The sequence below is a fragment of the Monodon monoceros genome, unplaced genomic scaffold, assembly GCF_005190385.1.
Source record: "Monodon monoceros isolate NGI ecotype Baffin Bay Population unplaced genomic scaffold, NGI_Narwhal_1 Super_Scaffold_11, whole genome shotgun sequence".
Classification (NCBI taxonomy): Eukaryota; Metazoa; Chordata; class Mammalia; order Artiodactyla; family Monodontidae; genus Monodon; species Monodon monoceros.
Genome location: NW_021703767.1, coordinates 139,584,632 through 139,605,178, shown reverse-complemented (window position 1 = coordinate 139,605,178; position 20,547 = coordinate 139,584,632). Strand labels below are relative to the sequence as shown.

Sequence of the window (20,547 nt, the reverse complement as noted above, 5' to 3'; positions counted from 1 at the left end):
AGACGATTAAAGAAGCACTGACTAAATTTAAAACAAAGTAAACCCCACACGGGAATCTAGGAACAGAATGCCCTGGTTTTTTATATGTAGCCTTTCTATATAAAGTATTCCAGGAAATAGGATAGAACCAAATTCATGATAGTTAAAAGCTTTCTAAATAAATGGGTACTATATTTTCATAGGAAGGGTGTGAAAGGAAGAATGGATAGGTGTGCTCTGTGATATGGTGAGAGAACAGGGAGCTGTGAGAACGGCATTTTGATATTTAAGGACTGGGGTTGTAGGATGAGGAAATCCTAAGCTCCACCAGTGGTGGAGGTGGAACTACTGGATTCATTTGAATATAGAGAGAAAAGATGTTGCTGAGTTCTGGAAATGGGAAGAAAAAGAGGTGAAGACAACCAAAGAACACCTCCAGTGGAAGACGCCAGGAGGAAGATGCACAGGCAAACAAAAACTTCCTGAGTGCAACTTTCTCATAAAAAGGGAAGAGAGGAGAAGTGAAAGCAGAGAAGAAGAATCATTGTGGCTATTGCTTATAAAATTTTACGTTTTCAAAAGATGTACTAGTTATTAAATTAGAGCGTGGCTAGCACTTTTTCTATGTGATGAAATCTACAACCAGTTATGAACATATTTTTAATGAATGGTGTTTTAAGATGTTAAATACCTATACCCTACTACATACAGTATTATGGATACTTTATATTTGTCATTCAATGTCACTGATTTGTTCTCAGATTTTCTCAATTACCCATATTCTCAAAGTAGCAAGTTTTCTGCTAAGGCAACTATGTCACTGTTATTGAATTACCTACTTACCCATAAAAGAAGAGCTGTTTTCCATTTAACTGGATATGAGAGAATAAGGCCAACAGCAGAAGAGAAGTGTTCTGGAAACACACTGCGGAGAGAAGGCAATTGCTTGTTGCAACTACAGGCAACAAGCCTGTGACTGTGAAACTGATATGGTCGTTCACATAGAAGTGGAGGCGAACTGAGAATAACTAGAGAATCAACCTTCTGAATAATAACAGACATGGTTTTGAGAGGCAGGAGAGAACTTTCTGGCATGGTGATAATGTTCAGAACTTTGATCTGATTGCTGATGACATGGGTTTATTCCTATCTTAAAAGTCACTGAGCTGTATGATGTATAAATAAAACTTAACGTTTACACATTTTGCTCTATGTAAGTTACATCTTACTTTTTTTAAAGGCGGGGGGAAACTCACCTGAATTCTAATGGGTACTTCAGACTAAGATATTATTTTAGTTTTTATTATTTCTACTGGATATACACTGAGTATCATCTTTGAACTCTTCTTTAAAGGGATACCCTAGGAAGAAAAACTAGCCAATATATTTCATTTATAACTGTCACGAGCTGAAATTTCCCAACACTAACCTCTGTTTCAGATTCCCACTGTTGCTTCTGCACTATTAGCTGGTGCCAGCAGGGGGTTAACAGCACTCAATTTAACCTTGCTATTTGTACTCTGTTTTGATTTTTTTCTTTTTTTCCTAATTTAACTTCCTTACATGGTTTCCCCCATTTTAAAGATCGTACATGCACCATGGGGTCTGTACACCGAACGACCGTAGTGCAGGTAAGCACACAATAAAAGCACATTTAAAGATAATGTGGAGCTACAAGACCTTTCTCTTTTTCTGGGAGCAAAGAGGTATTGCTGTGAAATCACTGGAACAAGAGAAAAACTGAGCAAGTCTACTCATGCTGTTATTTTTCTGAGAAGATTACAGACCTGTCTAAAATACATATGACTCAGACAGGTATAGATTAATTATAGGTTATATGTCCAGACAGAGGGGCATCTCTGTGACTGTCCTACCTGCAGCTCGCCATGCACACAGGCTTCTCAGCCGAAGCACTTCCTCTCTCTCCCCCACTTTAAAATTCTAGAACCTGTTGTGCCTGGGGCCAAATCCACTACTGTTCTCCCAATTCCCTCTCCTTCCCCTCTTGCCTGACCTGCCCCCTTTCCTAGTCCCTTCAATCCTATCAATGTTGACCCCTTCTGATTTAAAACAGTCTCCAGCAGCAGAATGGGGGAGAACAGCTGAACTGAAGAGGGCGGTGCTGAAACCCCAGATCCGTCCCTTCCCCCCCTCCAGAATCCTGGTGAACTTAAACATTCACCACTCTTATGAATGGTCTCTCTTTTTTCTTTTAACTTAATTTATTTATTTATTTTTACTGAAGTATAGTTGATGTACAATATTATATAAGTTACTGGTGTACAATATAGTGATTCACAATTTTTAAAGGTTATGCTCCATTTACAGTTATTATAAAATATTGGTTATATTCCCTGTGTTGTATATATCCTTGTAGCTTATTTTATATCTAATAATTTGTACCTCTTACTCCCCATTGCTATATTACCCCTTCCCACTTCTCTCTCCCCCTGCTGGTAATCACTGGTTTGTTCTCTGTTATCCGTAAGTCTGCTTCTTTTTTATTGTATTCACTAGTTTGTGGTATTTTTTAGATCCCACATATAAGTGATATCACACAGTATTTGTCTTTCTGACTTACTTCACTTAGTATGATAATCTCCAGGTCCATCCATGTAGCTGCAAATGGCATTATTTCATTCTTTTCTATGGCTGAGTAATAATTCCATTGTACATATATACCACATCTTCTTCCATTCATCTATTGATGGACATTTAGGTTGCTTCTATATCTTGCCCATTGTAAGTAGTGCTGCTATGAACAATGGGGGTGCGTGTCTCTTTCTGAATTAGTGTTTTTGTTTTTGGTTTGTTTTGGATATATACCCAGGAGTGGAATTACTGGGTCATAAGGTAGTTCTATTTTTAGTTTTTTGAGGAACTTCACTACTGTTCTCCACAGTGGCTGCACCAATTTACATTCCCACCAACAGTGCACAAGGGTTCTTTTTTCCCCACAATCTCACCAACATTTATTTGTGTTCTTTTTGATAATAGTCATTCTGACAGCTGTGAGGTGATATCTCCTTGTGGCTTTGATTTGCATCTCCCTGGTGATTAAGGATGTAGAGCACCTTTTCATATGGCCTGTTGGCCATCTGCATTTCTTCTTTGGAAAAATGTCTGTTAAGTTCTTCTGCCTATTTGTTAACCAGGTTGTCTGTTCTTCTGACGTTGAGCTGCTTGTGCGTGTCGGATATTAACCCCTTATCGGTAGTATCTTATGAATGGCGTTGTCCTTCTCTGAGCGGGTACTGAGTAAAACACCAGACTGGCGGACATGGCTCAAATTCTGGCAATCCCATAAGAGACTCTCCCTTGGAGTTTAAACAGGAAGGAGAGCCCAGCTTCCCTGTGTTCAGCCCGCAATTCCCTTCATTTCCGTCCCCCCCCCCCCCCCCCTTGCACAATTCCAGCACATTCCTATCCTAGTCTGGGGCCTGAGCTTCCACTCGTTTCATCTTCATGTGCTGGGCACCAGGCACCAAAGTGAAAACAACAACAAAAACACGTCCAGTGACTTGGAGGTGAGGGAGACCCAGATCTCAGGGAAACATGCATTCCGGTTATCCCAAGCAGGGATCCTGAAAGCATTTCTCTACAGATGCATTTGGTGAATAGGGAGTATAATAATTCAGGGACTATTCTACTATAATATTGTAATAGTCTACTACTGCACTGGGTGATATATATCCTGGTTTACACCTGTTGTCCTGGCATATTTATTTTTAATAACAGCATCCCCTTTCACTCCCCAAAAGTTTGGCAGATAAATTATATGTTCACTCGAGTCATAACAAAATGGACCTCTCAGGGGAGGTTGGGATTGTTTAACAAAAACCCAAAATATAAGCAAATGACATTAAGTATTTCAAAATCAATGTGGTAATAGTTATGTTTGAAAGTATTACAAATGCAAATGTTCATTAAATGTTCTTAAAAACAAAACAAAAAACTCTTTGGAAAGAGGACTGTCATTACTATGATGTAATTTGTGCATGATGCCTACAGCACTGCTATATAATTAATGTGGAATAACCACCTAGTATTTAAAACATTAAGTCAGGTGGCATAAAATCTTCATAAAAGAATAAACATTTCAATTGGGAATTTTTCAGCTTTAATAATAAAATTAAATGTTTTAAATTTTTCTTGTTCCCAGTTCTTTATAATTAAAGGTAGCCAATCATGGGCCGTCAAGAGATACTGACTTTAAAATTTGACAAACGTTTTACATTTATCTTTCTTTTTACCTTTGTAAAAGACATTGCCTCCTATAAGTTATACTGCACATTTAAATGTACAGGTATGACTCTGCATTAGTAAAACATGCTTTAGTAAGAAAACAGTTTGTTTTCTGATTTAATACTAATCAACCATTGTTAATGTGCTATAAAATACTACTTAAGAGAGATACCGATTCCAATTATTAAAGTTAATGGCCTCAGTTGTCTCATCTTGCCTTAGTCTAGGACATTAAGCATGCAGAACCCATAATTTAATTACCACCTGTTAATATTGGCTCTAAGTTCATTCCTCTCCTTTCAGGATGTAACTCAGAAATGAGCCAGTTAAAAACCATTATTTTCCTTCTCAAAACACCAGACTGCTAACTACACCCACAGGATACTGATCACAGATTTGCTGGGACTTTCAAGATGGAATTTGCTGCCTCTTGCCTTTAGGGATTGCTAAATAAAATTATTATGTTTGTCCGTTTATCGTTCTAATTGTTGAAACCTCTAGATTCTATAAAGAGACTATATTTTCTTCCTTTAATATATTTATATACCTTTAAAACCATTCAAGAAGTGGAGAGTTATGTCTTTCTATAATAATAAAGGGCAAAAATAAAAAGAAATCTACACCCTTATTCCTATTTGAACATCATGAGATGGGAAAAAACATCAGAGGGTGCGGCACAGAAAGAGGGTTAGCTTATCATGAAATCCCATTGATATGCACTGGAGAAACATACCGTTCATTTACAGGAATTTATTAGAAACTTTGTCCCCTGTACCCTCCTGATCTATGTACATTCCACTGAAATCTAATTTTATCACTTCACCCAAGGGAATCAAACTCTGGGAAATTAATTTGTGTTAACCAAACTCACAAGAGATTGATTTACAGACGAGTAAATCACTTTTTAATTTGCCATGAGAAAGCGACCTGATCCAAGAACCAGAAAAATTCATCTGATGTTTCTGAGTTCCCGCTACTCTCAGCTGAGGCACCACAGTGAATACGGAGGTGAAAAGCACTTGGTCTTTTAACAGGTTCATAACCTGGTGCGAGGTCTTGGACAAGGACACACACAAGTCAGATGACAGTTACTGCCTGAGTGACCTGCAGTGGTTCAATGTAGAGAGGAAGCCTCCTTCTTTCTGCTACGTAGACTCTGAAAGTTAGGAAGCCAAATTATACTGCAAATGGATTTTTGGTGGATGCATTTTAAAGTAATACATGTCTCTCAAGCCATTATTGGTTAATAAATTACCTTTCCCTTTTCTCTGCATGTTTTTGTATAAAGAACCGTGACCATATGTCTATAATTAGGGCATCTTTGCTCTTGGATATGTTTCAGACAGTCTGCAAATGTTTTTAATTTATAACATATCCAGATCCACGAAAAGCCCCTTCTTACTCTGGTTGTTATTACAACATCTATCTCTCTACTTTCGTGCTCTAGAGTCACCGCTCACTTGTAGGTTGATTCTAAAGTTAATGCATAAGGCAAAAATTATATATAGTCAGAGTACTCTTAAAAATTCCATAAACAGCCTACAAATTAGAGTATAAGTGGGTTTCTTAAAACAATATTGAGTAAAATATATATAATGTTTAGTAAAACATGATACAATAAGGAATATATAATCCAAAAGTAACTTACTTACAGTATTTTAATATAAAGTATTTATATAAAAAGAACTTACATAAATGTATGTATTGTGCATGTCCTCTGTCATAACACCCACATTTGTAGATTTCTTCCATTGGAATTTCCTAACAATATGTATTGAGATACTTGTCCTTTACATCACAAGACAGATTGTGACGCTTCTGAAAAACTTTCCTGTAGCCAGTCTATTTTAGACATTTTAGGTGGATTCTTATTAGCTTCAGTCTCAGGCATCTCTCCTAGATGTGGATGTTAGTCATGCTTTTCTCTAATTACTATATCCACCCAAACATACCATGCAACCGGCTGGCACTGAGCCCATGCTCTGTCTCTGACGGTGGGCAGCTAACTAGCCCATAAGGAAGCCAAATCCCTGACCTTGATGTGATTTGCACTGCACTCCATCAGCTAGGCCTGGGTGCCCATGTGCCTGGAATGACAACGTCGTTTCACTTGGCAAGCACACCGGAAGCACCAGTAGCTGTGGATGTATGCTTCAGCCGGCATCCAAAGTATGTTACTATGTGACTTTGCTCGCTATCGTGTAATTCTAGGTAATCATTAGTGAGAGTTTATGGTACTAACGGTTGCCTGATTATTTTCACAGTGAGATCAATTATTCCTACCTTTAGGAGACCAGAGTTTGAAGGATGTGCAAAAGCCTTGATGTGAAAGAAACCAGGAGGATGTTTTCCACATCTACTAGATCAGTCAGCAGTGGTCAGTTTATCTATTAGATCCGCATCTACTAGATCAGTCAGTAGTCAATTTATCTATTAGATCCTCGCCATTATGCGGAATACTGGGAGGACTTGGTGAAAGATGGTTTTTAGAATCTGAAATTGAAAGTGTACAGAGCTCCGGCTCTGGAATACAACAGGTGTATGTCAATTTCACCTGCCCAACTTACTGGCCGTTCCTTATCTCAGTTCCTTATCTCCCTTCTGGTTTTTGAGACAATTAAATGAAATAACAGATAAAGTGTTTAGCACAGTGCCTGGTATATAATTAGAGCTTAATAAATAGCTTAATAAATATTATTTGTTTTTTCATCTTAATAGCGGTATTTGAAATTTCAAGTTTTCAACAACTTTTACCTATCTCTTGTATGTGTACCCAGAAACAACTACATATATATAACTACATTTATGCTAATGAGGACACAGTAGTCATTACCAACTCCCAACACCTATTTTTGGTGTCGTAAAGTTAGTTATTCCCCCATGATGTTTTCTTAATCTGCTATAATGTGAGATCTATGGCTACAGCTGAGAGGTATTTAAAAGCAGAACAGGAACCGCACAAGTTTCTTAAAATAAGAACACAAAGTGAGCTCAGGCACATGATGTTTATATACTTATCCAAAAAGGAAATTTAGTCAGTAAGCAGAATATACTCAAAGCTAACCACAAATGAGGAGTAAAAGAATACCACAGTTTACTTTAAAATTATACACATCTTACTTTCATTAGTGTATACAGGAATTTTGTAAAAAAATTATTTTTCTTTAAATTTCAAAGCTATGTGTCCCCCATCTGAATAATTCTAATTCTACTGTGGTATTGATTATACTCTACAACTAAAGCTGAATATGAGGTGTGTTCTGTCCTTGGCAACCTTAATAGCATGTATGCTATGTAACCAAGCCCTATCTTCTGCAGGGACCAGCAAGTCAAGCTCATGTTTCTCAAAATACGTCAGCTGTCAGCAGCAAAATGTTGCAGGCAGCTCTCAATTTTTTTATTCATGTGTAATAAATGTATTTACTTAAGATTTTTAAAAGTGTGTTGATTAAAAAATTCAGCAAGAAAATTAGTATAGACACAACCGGCTAAAGTTGTGGAAACTGCACAAAACAAAGGTGGATATTTGATGATATTTTAACTTAAAATAGTACTTGTCTTGACAGACCTATATTTTACTTGAGAAGAATAACATTAATACTAATCTTGTTTGACAAATCTCTGACTCCCGTTATTACATTTTTAGAAGCAGTGATTCGCTAACATTTGTGCACACTCTGCTGTGGCCTATAGACTTGTCAGATACTGAAATGTTTCCTTAAAATTAGTGCTGCTATATTTGTATTTATACCTTCAGGAGAAGGGCTCCCTTTCAAAATCCCTTTGCTGTACACCGGAAACTAACACAATATTGTTAATCAACTACACTCCAATATAGAATTAAAAGTTTTTCTAAAAAGTATATTGATACTGTTTCATCAAGAAATTGAATGTCTGTATAATCCTTAAGCACTGGAGATTTTTAAATGTAAATTATAAAGTAGCTCTTCACACCTGAAGAAACATTACACAGAGATTCCCCTATGTTTCTTCAAGACTGTGTACCGACTGAGTTCTAACTACATCTCAGGCATGGTGCTAAACCCTGGGTATAGAGGGGTACACAAAATGGACATGGTTCCTACCCTCCTGATTCACTCAGCTAATGGGAGAGACAGGAGACAACTAAATACACCTCTCTGAGGAGGTGACATTTCCGCTGAAAATCTGAGAGGGGTAAAGGCAGGTTAGGTGCAAGTAGAAGGAAAATGTGCAGAGACCAGGGGCCGAAGTGAATATGGTCTGTTAGACAAACTCAAAGTAACCGTGCATAGGGGGGCATGCTGAGGGAGGGAATGAGTAAGAATCCCCGCCAGGTAGTGTCGCTTGACAATAAATTAACTCCCAGCAAAAATGGACAACCTGGAAGAAGTGGACAAATTCTTAGAAACGCACAACCTTCCGAGACTGAACCAGAAGAAATAGAAAATACGAACTGACCAATCACAAGCACTGAAAACTGAAAATGTGATTAAACATCTTCCAACAAATAAAAGCCCAAGACCAGATGGCTTCACAGGCGAATTCTATCAAATATTTAGAGAAGAGCTAACGCCTATCCTTCTCAAACTCTTCCAAAATATGGCAGAGGGAGGAACACTCCCAAACTCATTCTACGAGGCCACCATCGCCCTGATACCAAAACCAAACATGTCACAAGGAAAGAAAGCTACAAGCCAATATCACTGATGAACATAGATGCAAAAATCCTCAACAAAATACCAGTAAACAGAATCCAACAACACATTAAAAGGATCATACACAATGATCAAGTGGGGTTTATCCCAGGAATGCAAGTATTCTTCAATATACGCAAATCAATCAACGTGATACACCATATTAACAAACTGAAGGAGAAAAACCATATGATCATCTCAATAGATGCAGAGAAAGCTTCTGACAAAATTCAACACCCATTTATGATAAAAACCCTCCAGAAAGTAGGTATAGACGGAACTTACCTCAACATAATAAAAGGCCATATATGACAAACCCACAGCCAACATCGTCCTCAATGGTGAAAAACTGAAAGCATTTCCACTAAGATCAGGAAAAGACAAGGTTGCCCACTCTCACCACTATTATTCAACATAGTTTTGGAAGTTTTAGCCACAGCAATCAGAGAAGAAAAAGAAATAAAAGGAATCCAAATCGGAAAAGAAGAAGTAAAGCTGTCACTGTTTGCAGATGACATGATACTATACATAGAGAATCCTAAAGAAGCTACCAGAAAACTACTAGAGCTAATCAAGGAATTTGGTAAAGTAGCAGGATACAAAATTAATGCGCAGAAATCTCCTGCATTCCTATACACTAATGATGAAAAATCTGAAAGTGAAATTAAGAAAACTCTCCCATTTACGATTGCAACAAAAAGAATAAAATACCTAGGAATAAACCTCCCTAAGGAGACAAAAGACCTGTATGCAGAAAATTATAAGACACTGATGAAAGAAATTAAAGATGATACAAATAGATGGAGAGATATATCATGTTCTTGGATTGGAAGAATCAACATTGTAAAAATGACTCTACTACCCAAAGCAATCTACAGAGTCAATGCAATCCCTATCAAACTACTACTGGCATTTTTCACAGAACTAGAACAAAAAATTTCACAATTTCTATGGAAAAACAAAAGACCCTGAATAGCAAAAACAATCTTGAGAAAGAAAAACAGAGCTGGAGGAATCAGGCTCCCTGACTTCAAACTATACTACAAAGCTACAGTAATCAAGACAGTATGGTACTGACACAAAAACAGAAATATAGATCAATGGAACAGGATAGAAAGCCCAGAAATAAACTCACACATATATGGTCACCTTATCCTTGATAAAGGAGGCAAGAATATACAATGGAAAAAAGCATCTTCAATAAGTGGTGCTGGGAAAACTGGACAGGTACATGTAAAAGAATGAAATTAGAACACTCCCTAACACCATACACAAAAATAAACTCAAAATGGATTAAAGACCTAAATGTAAGGCCAGACACTATCAAACTCTTAGAGGAAAACATAGGCAGAACACTCTATGACATAAATCACAGCAAGATCCTTTTGACCCACCTCCTAGAGAAACGGAAATAAAAACAAAAATAAACGAATGGGACCTAGTGAAACTTAGAAGCTTTTGCACAGCCAAGGAAACCATAAACAAGATGAAAAGAACCCTCAGAATGGGAGAAAATATTTGCAAATGAAGCAACTGACAAAGGATTAATCTCCAAAATTTACAAGCAGCTCAGGCAGCTCAATATCAAAAAAACAAACAACCCAATCCAAAAATGGGCAGAAGGCCTAAATAGACATTTCTCCAAAGAAGATATACAGATTGCCAACAAACACATGAAAGAATGCTCAACATTATTAATCATTAGAGAAATGCAAATCAAAACTACAATGAGATATCATCTCACACCAATCAGAATGGCCATCATCAAAAAAACTACAAACAATAAATGCTGGAGAGCGTGTGGAGAAAAGGGAACCCTCTTGCACTGTTGGTGGGAATGTGAATTGATACACCCACCAAGGAGAACAGCATGGAGGTTCCTTAAGAAACTAAAAATAGAACTACCATACGACCCAGCAATCCCAATATCTCAGGCATATACCCTGAGAAAACCATAATTCAAAAAGAGTCATGTACCACAATGTGCATTGCAGCTCTATTTACAATAGCCAGGACATGGAAGCAACCTAAGTGTCCATCGACAGATGAATGGATAAAAAAGATGTGGTACATATATACAATGGAATATTACTCAGCCATAAAAAGAAACGAAATTGAGTTACTTGTAGTGGGTTGGATGGACCTAGAGTCTGTCATACAGAGTGAAGTAAGTCAGAAAGAGAAAAAAAAACAAATACCGTATGCTAACACATATATATATGGAATCTAAAAAAAAAAAATAATGGTCATGAAGAACCTAGGGGCAAGACGGGAATAAAGATGCAGACGTAGAGAACGTACTTGAGGACACAGGGAAGGGGAAGGGTAAGCTGGGACAAAGTGAGAGAGCGGCATGGACATATATACACTACCAAAGGTAAAATAGATAGCTAGTGGGAAGCAGCCACACAGCACAGGGAGATCAGCTCGGTGCTTTGTGGCCACATAGCAGGGTGGGATAGGGAGGTTGGGAGGGAGGGAGATGCAAGAGGGAAGAGATATATGTATATGTATAACTGATTCACTTTGTTATAAAGCAGAAACTAACACACCATTGTAAAGCAATTATCCTCCAATAAAGATGTTAAAAAAAAAAACAAAAACCACAGCAGAGCTAACGCTATTACTTTACCTTGATTGCAAGGGGAGAACTATTAAGAGAATTTGAGTACCACGAATAAAAAAACTCCATAAAATTGCTAAACTTCTCTCTTTATTCTATAAAAAACCCCACCAAGACATCCTTTTGTTAAAATTTCTGTAAACAGGGTCTCCGATGGCTCAAGTCACCTCAGTCACTACAGGCAAATGGACACGGGAAGGGCCACAGGAATCCCCTTCAGGATTTAACACTGCATTTGAATTGCCCTCTTCTTGCCTGTTCGCCAGCCACCACCTGTGCCACAGTGTACACCCTGCCACGCTTCCCCTGAATCTAGGAAGGAGATACAGAACTGGGTCTGTGGTAACAGGACCCACGATAATGACAGTACAAAGAGGGGGCGGTCTGTGAGGACAGTCCCTTCGCCTCGCCTCGGAAACACGGCTCCCGCCCCTATGCCTTCTCCTCATACTTAAGGCACAGGCTTCACAGTCAGGCAAACATCTTCCTGAGCACTCCCTGACCTTCACCCTCCAGGCCCCATGTGCGCAATTCTGTTGAAGTGCTTACATGCCTGCTGTCAATGACTTTGGTCTGAGGGGTTTCTCAGTCCATGTAAACAGTGTAGATATCATTCTTTTATTACACCTTTGAGTATGCTTTCTTTTGATTCAGAATTGTATTGGCATTCAGGTACATTGTGGCTTACTTTTTTTTTTTTAAATGAACAGTCATGGGCTCTTAAGAACAGTATGCAAAATAATTAAATTGGGTAAGTGAATTCCAGGGTCTAAGTACTAAGGTGGATAAATCAAATTTTGAAATATAACTAGTGTAGAAGTTGGGAACTGCTTGAGCTCAACTGTATTTTCATTTTCAATCATCTTGTTTTGTGAGCCATTGCAAGAATCCACAGGATTCTGGTTTTTGGTGGTGTCTGTGAATGGAGCCTTGATGCTTCCTGCTCTCTTCACTGGAAAGGGCATTTTATTTAATGCTTCTTTTCTAGAAGAACTTGAGATAATCTCCGGGTCGATCTCTTTTGTTTTTATTTCCCCACATTTCAAACAATCTGAAGATTGTATTAGCAGCATACTTTTATAGGTTCACAGTAAGATTACAGCGTTAGACTAACACTGGATTCAGATCAGATGATCAGATATGGTCTCTTTCTAGGTGTGTAAAGAAATGTGTAGAAAGATATCCCATTAGCAAAATGAGAAAAGCTATCCAATATCTCAATATATTATCTCTAAACTTCACTGTCCATGAGCAGAAAATGGCAAATGATCATAAACCGTTAGTTTACGCAAATGTCTCAGAAGAAGGTAGGTTACGGGTTATTTTTTCAAGTACAGGATCAGGTTTGTTTTAAAAAAAATCTCTAAGGTGACTGTGTGTGTGTGTGTGTGTGTGTGTGTGTGTGTGTGTGTGTGTGTGTTAGTCATTCTTGCAAAGCTCTGCACTGCTCCTCAGGACCTTCCTGCCAGCATCCTGCTGGTTGAAATGCTGGTACCTAGAGCATCTCTTGCCCTTCTGAATTACAGAGTATCAGTCAGGAAGGGAAAGGGACAGATTACTTGTAAAAGAGAGCATCTTACAAGTATCACTTAGAAGTGCCTGCTAATACTTTCTGCTACCAATGAGAATTCAGTTCACAGTCAATTTATTCTCTTTGGGAGCATGATTCAGAAAGTCCCGTTTCATGTACCGTTTCAGGTAGGTGATTTACTTTTAGATGAAAATAAAGGAGCTTTCTTTGGTACTTCGCTGGTTATGATAACACTTTTTTTGGATGCCAGTTTCCCAGTGTTTCAAGGCCACTGTGACCTGGAGAGTGAAGATGCAGACTGAGAAGGTGAAGGTGGGCAGCTACTGACCACAAGGGACTCATACGGTTATGCTGGCAGGTCTCCACAGTCCTTCTCCTACTTACTCCTTTCCCACCTGGGGATAATTTACTCTAACGTAACCCATTAAAAAATTATTTTACTTAAGTATAGTTGATTTACAAGGTTGTGTTAATTTCTGCTGTACAGCAAAGTGATTCAGTTACACATATATATACATTCTTTTTCATATTCTTTTCCATTATGCTTTTATCACAGTATACTGAATACAGTTCCCTGTGCTATACAGTAGGACCTTGTTGTGTATCCATTCTATATATATAATAGTTGGCATCTGCTCACCCCAAACTCCCACTCCATCCCTCCTCACCCCCTCCCCCTTGGCAACCACAAGTCTGTTCTTTATGTCTGTGAGTCTGTTTCTGCTACGTTCATTTGTGTCATATTTTAGATTCCACATAGATATCATATGGTATTTGTCTTTCTCTGGCTTACTTCACTTAGTATGTTAATCTCTAGGTCCATCCATGTTGCTGCAAATGGCATTATTTCATTCTTTTTTATGGCTGAGTAATATTACATTGTATACATGTACCACATCTCCTTTATCCGTTCCTCTGTTGATGGACATTTAAGCTTGTTCCCATGTCTTGGGTATTGTGAACAGTGCTGCTTTGAACATAGGGGGTGCATGTATTCTTTTTGAATGATAATTTTGTCTGGATATATGCCTAGGAGTGGGATTGCTGGATCATATTTTTAGTTTTCTGAGGAATCTCCACACTGTTTTCCACAGTGGCTGCATCAATTTACATTCCCACCTACAGTGTAGGAGGTAACATAACACATTTTTTTTCTTTTAGCAAATTTATTTATTTATTTATTTATTTATGGCTGCGTTGGGTCTTTGTTGCTGTGTGTGGGCTTTCTCTAGTTGCAGCGAGCGGGGGCTACTCTTCGTTGCGGTGCGCAGGCTTCTCATTGCAGTGGCTTCTCTTGTTGTGGAGCATGGGCTCTAGGCACGTGGGCTTCAGCAGTTGTGGCACATGGGCTCAGCAGTTGTGGCTCACAGGCTCTAGGGCACAGGCTCAGTAGCTCTGGCACACAGGCTTAGCTGCTCTGCGGCATGTGGGATCGTCCCAGACCAGGGCTCGAATCCATGTCCCCTGCATTGGCAGGAGGATTCTTAACCACTGTGTCACCAGGGAAGCCCCATAACCCATTTTTTATTTTTCATTTATTTATTTTTTGCGGTACGCGGGCCTCTCACTGTTGTGGCCTCTCCTGTTGCGAAGCACAGGCTCTGGACACGCAGGCTCAGCGGCCATGGCTCACGAGCCCAGCCGCTCCGCGGCATGTGGGATCTTCCCGGACCGGGGCACAAACCCGCGTCCCCTGCATCGGCAGGCGGACTCTCAACCACTGTGCCACCAGGGAAGCCCTCCATAAACCATTTTTTAAAACAGTTGCTGTAACTTGAGAGATTTTTAACTTTACCTATCATTGATAATACACTAGGATTAACAATTTTATTATCTGTAGTTTACAAAATGTAACAAAATAAAATACTTTAAATTACATTACTCTTTATAAGTACTGATACTTAAAAAAACTAAACAACTGATTTTACTGTGAGCATATCAATGGCATTTTGAGGACAGTTTATACTCATATTTTTAAATGAACCCAAATTTTTATTTTGGAAGAAACAGTATTCACTACACATAATTCATTATTTTACATTTACTACTCCTAACCAAATTAAGCACCTAAAAAAATAATTTTTTTTTTAATCACAGCATTGCTTGCGGGTATAAAAAATAAATAAACAAGACTTCCCTGGTGGTGCAGTGGTTAAGAACCCACCTGTCAATGCAGGGCACATGGGTTCGAGCCCTGACCTGGGAAGATCCCACATGCCGTGGAGCATCTAAGCCCGTGCGCCACAACTACTGAACCCGCGAGCCTAGAGCCCATGCTCCACAACAAGAGAAGCCGGTGCAATGAGAAGCCCACGCATCTCAACAAAGAGTAGCCCCTGCTCACCGCAACTAAAGAAAGCCCACACGCAGCAACGAAGAACGAATGCAGAAATTAATTAATTAATTAATTTAAAAATAAACAAACAGAAAGCCCACTTAACTAGAGTTAGGAGACAAGAAGGGGGAGCTCTCACACCCTGCAAGTACAGCAAAGCCCAAGAGGAAGGAGAAGGACTCAGCCAATGAAAAGCCACAGACCCTTTGTTTATTACAGCCCTCCCAAATTCCTTTTCCTCTCTATAAAAGTATTTTCCTTTCCTTGTCAGGGACTTTTGCACGTGGCTCGTGGCTCACTATGGTTGCAGACTGTGAATTGCAACTCTCTGCTAATCCCAAATGAACTCATCTTTGTTGGAGAAGTATCTGGCAGTCAGCGTGTCTCAGGTCAACCTGGGCTTCACTGTACGTAGATAATTAAAATCCATGCTCTGAGCAGCATTTAGGTTTATGAATACAAGGAAATTATACCCCTCAACACAAATAACTGTTATAAGTTTATTGTGTAGTTTTTCTACAGTTTCTTTATACATTTAAAAGCATGTGCAAAGGACCAGACAGGAGAAAGAATGGCATGTGTTTTTTCACTGAATTGCTAGGTCAGCCCTTCATCCTGCCAGGAGATAAAAGGTAACTGGGATAAACAGGTGTAAATTATAAAGGGTGTTGTAATTCAACTGAAAGAGTTTATACTTTATCTGAAGGCAAAAAAGAGCAGTTGAAGAGTTTTAAGTGGAGTAACATTTTTGGGTTTGGACATAGTGAATTTAAGGTATCTGTGGAACATCCATGTGGAAATGTTCAGTAGGCAGTTGAACATACAGTAGCAAACTTAAGAAAAAAGCGCTAAATTAGGAGTATAGATTTGGAAGTCCAGCAAACAGACGGTCATGAAATAAGGGGAAGTAGATGAAATCACCAACAAGTATATAGAATGAGAAAGACGTCAACTGGCTTTTAAGAATTGAGCAGAGGAAGAAGTAAGCTTCTAATTTTCCCTTAATCACAACTTCAAAAATACCTGCCCTGTTCCAATACAGATTTCAAAATAGACTCCAAAGTTTTCAACTAACTCCGTATGTGCTCTAATTAGAACTAATCTTTTTCTTGCTGTTTATATCACATTATCCTTTGATTTTAGTCGCAGCCATTATTTGTACCCTCTGTCCCTTTTTGCAAGCTACTGTTTTAGAATCACTTTCTTTTCAACAGCTTTGCTGCAAAGGGATCATTTTATATTTGACTATTTTATCCACTTATTTCTTCAATTTCTTTTTCGTTTTGTTTAATTACTGGTATGTATTCGCAGTGGTTATCTTCATTTTTAAATGCAAATGTATATTTTAGGTACTTCATGTGTTAAATTGGCATCTGTGGGCCAGTCTGTGAACCTAACGTTATTATTCTTCGGAAAAGTGCATTCTGAGTTTCTGTTACTTATTTTGAAGAAATTTGGGGATGTAACTTGCTTTAAGTTAGAAGCCTGGCTACATCTGAAAATACGCTTTCCTCTGGATCCTTATTTGGCTCAGTTTTACCTCATTTCTTTAAGTATGATGATATACTCTTATGCTATAGAACTTTTCAACTAAATTATTCTATATTATTATGCCGATAAGATTTACTCAAAGGCACATGAACAGGCAAACAGTCTATATCCCCATCAGTGAAATGCATTATTTCTAATAAAAAAAAAGGTTTCAGTTTCATGTCATAGAAAACTATTAATAAATTAAGTCCACAATTTATCTAAGCACTGAACATGTTCAAAATGATGTCTTACACTAGAGGAGGGAGGAACATTTCCACACTGGAAAATTAGCCCTTTGGACATTTATTATTTTTTAAACCAAACTAACATAATTTAAAATTCTGTCTTAGGTAAGTGGTTAAGGTTGTTGATGCCTTGATAATGAAAGATATTTCTAATGGTTGGTGAACTGCTTTAAAGAAAGGATCTAATTAATTCTTTTCATGATGTCTGTATTAACTTGTCCTTTGATTTGAATCGCAACTATTATTTGTACGTTCTGTCCCTGTTTGCAAGCAACTGCTTTAGGACCACGTTCTTTCCAGTGGCTTTGCTATAAAGAAATCACTTCATTTCTGATTATGGCATTCACAGAAGCAATTCTTTCCTGGCTGCCCTGAGCTGTGTTTTAGCATCTCATGCTGTGATTCGGTGTGCCCTTAACGCATTGCTTCTGTCAGCCTGGTCTGCGATCCCCCATTTTAGATCACCATGCAGCAGCTGTTTGGACAGCCTTCTGTCATCTATTTTCAATCGTGTTACACAGCATTCCACATAGCTTCAAGGATGATAAATTGGCTGGACTCCAGGGCTTGCACTGTAATCCTGCCTTGTCACTTAATGTTAAGTGTATCTCACAGCTGACACTGATGAAACTGCTTAAGAAATCAGATATGATCTTGAGCAGAGCCAAACCTCACTTTCCTATGCAGGGTTAAGTTCTGTTTTGATCAACTTCAGGGCAAATACTAACACTATTTCAGAAAGCTGAATCATTTTTTAAACGTCTAACATCTTTTCCATTCAGCAGTCCATTCTCTCATACTTTTTTTTTAGTTTTTTTAAAAAATTTATTTATCTTTGGCTGCGTTGGGTCTTCATTGCTGTGCGCGGGCTTTCTCTAGTTGCTGAGAGCGGGGGCTACTCTTCGCTGCGGTGCACGGGCTTTTCATTGCGGTGGCTTCTCTTGTTGCGGAGCACGGGCTCCAGGCACGCGGGCGCAGTAGGTGTGGCACGTGGACTCTAGAGCGCAGGCTCAGTATTGTGGCGCATGGGCTTAGTTGCTCCGTGGCATGTGGGATCGTCCCGGACCAGGGCTCGAACCCGTGTCCCCTGCATTGGCAGGTGGATTCTTAACCACTGCGCCACTAGGGAAGCCCCATACTTTTGATTCCTGAGATACATTTACTGATCTGTATTTGGGGTGATAGCTGTACCCTCAAAACAAAATGAATTTAACTGGTATGTGATTTAACCCACAAACTCTGCTCCATCAGCATATACTGTCATTATATATCAAAATGCATAGAACTGACCTTTTAACGTTTTTTTTTTCTTAATTGTTCCCAAGATTAGAGTCAGTTTATCTGCCAAGACTGGTTTCTGCCTGTCTTGATAGGAACAGGGACTTAAAAATCTTTGCTAATTAAGACCTGCTTACAGGAAACCAGTACAAACACCTCAAAGAACTAAAAAGAAAGAAATTAGGTCAATGAATACATTTCTTCAATCTACAAACTACAACCCAGCTAAGATGCCACAATCATAGTTTTCATGGTTGTAGAAGTGTGGCTTGATTTTGGTTACTACTTAGCCAGTACTTACCCATAATATTAGGGATAGCATTATAAACAATTGAACAAGAAAAAGTCTTGCCTTCTGTTTTATTTAATGAAATCCACAATACTTTTTGAAAGTGCTCCTTACCTAAAGCAAAATCATCCAACTTGAATTTTCTTACATCTTATCTGTAGTTTGTTGAGACAGAATAAATTATTTTCTAGCACAAGCTATCAGCAACGAAGAAGAAAACCAAGGGAATGGACAACCTACAAATTGAAGCTGCTGGCTCTGAATAGTTGAGACTATGCTTAAATGATTCCCACCTTTAGGTCAATAGCAACACTGCTGCCAAGTGATCCATTCAGTTTCTAAGTGTTTCTTGTCAGTAACTTTCTAACACATGAGAAGAGTCCTCTAAAGGATGCTGCCACAGTTGTTTCATTAATTACTCACAGAATTTGGATGAAGGATCACAAGCTAAAATTGTGACTTTAAGAAAAACAAAGCAAACTTCTGCCTCTCCAGAGATTAAATTCTTTAATAAACAGCAGATAATTCAAACCAACTTTCCCCAAAAGTTTAGGTTTTCTATTAATGAGGTTTTAGTATGTATCAATATTTTCATTTACTGAAGTCACAAAACATTGATTTCAGTTTTGTGGTGGAAGAGATGGCCTGAATGGGGAGCCAAACAATTTTAAAAGGAAAAGATGATCTTTTGTGCCAAAGTTTGCAAGAGGGCAGGTCTTTCCTTGATTTGCTGTGGAGGTGTACGCCTCGTAGTTTGATTTGAGCCTTCCTTAAACAAGGGTGCTTTTAAACTAAGGTTCAGGATGATGCACCTTTAATCTTCACTCTTTTCATCAATTTACCTAGCACTTTCACTTTGGTGAACATGTACTGAGAGTCTATTATGTGCCACTTAACCTTTCTGTACTTTAGATCCCATATTTGTAAAATGGATTAAATGACCCCCTCCCTCCAGACCTTTCCTGGTTGTAAAAGGATGATTTCTTAAAATATCTTGGGAGCTCTGGCTGAATTCAGAGAAGTGTTACTCTGGTCAGCATGACCTTCAAAATAATGGTGATACTGGAGCTAATAGGAGAGCTCACTACCTAAAAAGTCACATAAGTTTGTTTAAATTATACTCAAAAAACCTGGGTCGGGAGTTTTATTCCTGTGCATTATTAGCACTTAAAGATATTCTGTTCTTTCTTCAAGGTCAGCCTCAACTTTGTGTCTGTGAACTAGGCCTTTTTGCGGGGAACCTACCGATAAAGCAGTTGAGGTCAAGAACAAGGAGGATAATCATTTGGTAATTTTTGTGTAAATTAAAGTAACAAGAATCCTAGTTAACATTAAAAGCAAAATGGAGGGGTCTGTTTAAGTGTACGTATTTCCAGAACTAGGCTATATGAGTGAAGGCATGGGAAAGAGAAGATGGCACTGACCCACAGGAGCTTATTTTTAGGGGCAAATAGAACGGTACATTCAGAAAAACAGCCAGAGAACTTCACGAGTCCTGCATCATGAAATGCTAGATGGTGTGGTAGAGACAAATTGACCGTTGTAATTCAGAGAAATCATCAGCATGGGCTTATGTTGTCAAAGGGGCCTCCTGAAGAGGATGGCGCTCGAGCACGCTAATACCTGCATGCAGGAAGAGGAAGTGTTCTGACAAAAGGGCAGGTATTCCAAGTAACAGCGTTTAACCTGGCCCAACAAAGTGGTAGTTCTATCCATAGCGTCGTTATCATTACTTATTTTTATTAGTATGACTGTCAGAACTGGAGAAATTGGGAAGTCAGTTTGTGTGTTGCAATATGACTTTTTAAAATAA

General features: G+C 38.6%; 1 protein-coding gene across 2 annotated transcripts in view; it reads right to left on the bottom strand.

The window, feature by feature from the left end:
- Positions 1 to 20,547, bottom strand: part of UBE2E2 (ubiquitin conjugating enzyme E2 E2) — a 351,668-nt gene that overhangs the window by 231,872 nt on the left and 99,249 nt on the right. The window lies entirely within an intron of this gene.